This window comes from Tenrec ecaudatus, chromosome 6 (assembly GCF_050624435.1).
Source record: "Tenrec ecaudatus isolate mTenEca1 chromosome 6, mTenEca1.hap1, whole genome shotgun sequence".
Taxonomy (NCBI): Eukaryota; Metazoa; Chordata; class Mammalia; order Afrosoricida; family Tenrecidae; genus Tenrec; species Tenrec ecaudatus.
This window is the reverse complement of record NC_134535.1, coordinates 21,991,221-21,994,392: the sequence shown is the minus strand read 5'-3', so window position 1 is coordinate 21,994,392 and position 3,172 is coordinate 21,991,221.

Below are 3,172 nucleotides of genomic sequence, written 5' to 3'. Positions count from 1 at the left end.
CTATCTGTCTTTAAATCAAACTTATCCGTAAGTCAGAACAGTTAACTGTGATTCATATTTCACATCAGTTAGTCAACTCTTTGTCTTAGTATATGGTATGCCATTCTCTGCATGAAAAGCATTGAAAACTTCCAGATACACTGAAATATCTCTCACAAAATACATAATATTATGTCAATACATGATACAGTACTAATCATAAGAGCAATATAATGTACTTTGCCAAGTGGCACCTGCTTACCATCATGTATCATTATATATACTGTATATACTTGAGTATAAGCCGAGTTTTTCAGTATATTTTTAATGCAGTTTTTGTGGTAAAAGTAGGTGTCTCGCGGGTATTTAATGGGTTGGCTTATACTAGAATATATACAGTACTTCAGAATTTAATATAATAGGTTCTGCTGGATGTCCACGGTATTTTCAACAGTCTTTGCCGACACCTTCACTCAAGGGCATCCTGCTGTCTTGCTTTTTCATTTTCCAACTTTCACATGCAGATGAAGAGATTACAAAATAACTTGACTTGGGCAAGGCACACCTGCCTCTTCAAAATGATATCCTTACTCTTCAGCAATTTAAAGAACTCCTGTGCTGATTAGTCCAAAGAAGACATCGTTTGATTTCTTGATTGCTGTTTTCATAAGCATTGATCATGGATCCAAGCAAAATGAATGCAATTCTTCTATTTTCACGTTTTCAACAATTTTATTGGCATGTAATTGCCATAGAATACAATTCAATAGTTCGATCACATAAAAAAGAGTTGTGCAGTCTTCACCACAACCAGTTTCAGGACAGTTTCTTCCTTCTTGTCCCCACTGTTACTAGCTCTCTATTTCCCCTCAAACCCTCCTGCCGCACCCCGTTAATCCAGTTACTGTCTCAGTACATTGCCTCTCTGGGATTTCACATAAAGAAAACAACATTTACCAAAACTAACAGCAATAACAAAACAGGTGAAAAAAACCTCAATCAAAAAGAAAGCAGAGAACTCCTACTCTTGTATTGGGCGCGAACTGATTTTTTTGTCAATGAGTGTGAAAATGCGCATAAGCGAAATAGACATGCGTTTTGGACATAAAAAAAAGAAAGCAGAGAATATTAAAAACTAGAAGAAACCTAAATGGATCCTAAGGGAGATCAAATGATAAGGTGTTAAAATTTTAACATAGCTGCATCTGCAACAATTCACTTCCAATGCATTGTGCATGATGGCCAGACTATTTATATCCCTAGTCCGTGGTCAGAGAGGGTTCACCAGGAGCTTGATTTATTTATTTTTAACTGAAATAGCTTTAAAATGGGTCAAACAGGAGATCAAATGAGAAGATAGTGCATTGGACCTAACTACATCTGCCATAATTGACTTTATAATAGGCTATTCACAGCCCTCAACTATGAGTGGAGGGGAGGCACCAGAGGCTTAACCCCAATGTGGGGCCTGCAAGTGGGTTTGGGGCTTCCACTGTCAGGCAAGCCTTCTGCAAACCAGGTGTTCACAGTTTAAGCTACATGCCATTCCCTCCTTTAGATGTGTGTTAGATTATCTGCAATCCTTAGATCACACAGGTTGGTGTGCTTCTTCCATGTAGACATAGCCTCACTTAGATGTCAGCTTGTTTGAAAGTAAGTCTTTAAGAACCCAGACACTATTCTTTCTGATAACTGGGCACCATCTAGCTTCTTCACCACACTTTGCTACAGCACCCATATCTTCAGTGATCGCTTCATGAGGCTGAGCATCAAGCAGGCCCATGTCACGAGAACTAATTGTTCCTAGAGTGGGGCTAGAATTACGTGTGAGCCCAAATCCATCCACGCATCTCTGGTTTATATACAGGAGAAACCCGGTACTCAACTGCATCAGGACTCAACATAATCGGATTTTGACGAGAAATGCTGAGAAGATTTTGCACTGGAGCTCAGAACATCGGAATCCTATCTGACGCACGTGATTTCTGTAAATAAAAGCAGTTCGTGTTTTGGTCACTCAGCGTTAGTTGGTGTTGTTAGTACACATGGGTTAAACCTTTTGCAGCTGTGCTCCAAGCATTTTGCTATCATTTTTTTTTTCGTTTTTGTGGCTTTTTGTACTGTTTTTAGATAAAAAGCATGGATCCTAAGAAAGAGTTTATGAAAAGAATCATCATGATAGGGAACTGGTTAATGGTGTTATCAATATTGTTGATGATCATTTAGTAAACCTCTTTAGGAAACAGTTCAGGAAACGCCAACAGCAGACAGATTTTTTTTTTTTAGAGAAAACCAGCCAAGTCCTAGTGAAAAAAAGCAAAGAAGGGGGAAAAAAACCTGAAAAACAGCTACCAGTTGACTTGATGGAAAGGGATTCCCCTTCCAAACAATGACTCTCTCTCCACACCTCCTCTCCACATCGTGTCCACACCCATATCCTCATCAACCACAAGGTATTTAAAAACTTGTGTTTCTTATTTAAATTATGTTATTTAACTCTGAACTTATTTACTTTGAAATTTCTGTGTAATGTTTTGTATAAAAAGGCAAGGTTAGGTTGCAGGACTGGATAGGGCAGAGGTTGTACACTGGTGCATATGGGAGCTGGAGGCACAGGGAATCCAGGGTGGACGGTGCCTTCAGGACCAGGGGTGTGAGGGGTGATGCTGCGAGAGTGGAGGGTGAGTGGGTTGGAGGGGGGGGGACTGATTACAAGGGTCCACATGTGACCTCCTCTCTGGGAGATGGACGGCAGAGAAGGGGGGGAAGGGAGACTCCGGATGGGGCAAGATATGACAAATAATAATCTATAAATTATCAAGGGATCGTGAGGGAGGGGGAAGCAGGGAGGAAGGGGGGGGGGAAAAAGAGGACCTGATACAAAGGGCTTAAGTATAGAGCAAATGCTTTGAAAATGATTAGGGCAAAGAATGAACGGATGTGCTTTATACAATTGATGTATTTATATGTATGGATTGTGATAAGAGTTGTATGAGCCCCTAATAAAATGTAAAAAAAAAAAAAGGCAAGGTTAGGGTAAGAATTTGGTGGTCAAGAATGGCTTAATCCATTTTCAGTTATTTCTTATGGGAAAAATTGATTTGGAACTCGACTGCATCACATCTCGACGCTCCTTCTAAAACAGATTAGTGTCGAGATCCATTCTACTCTATGTCTCTGGTTCACCTTGAAG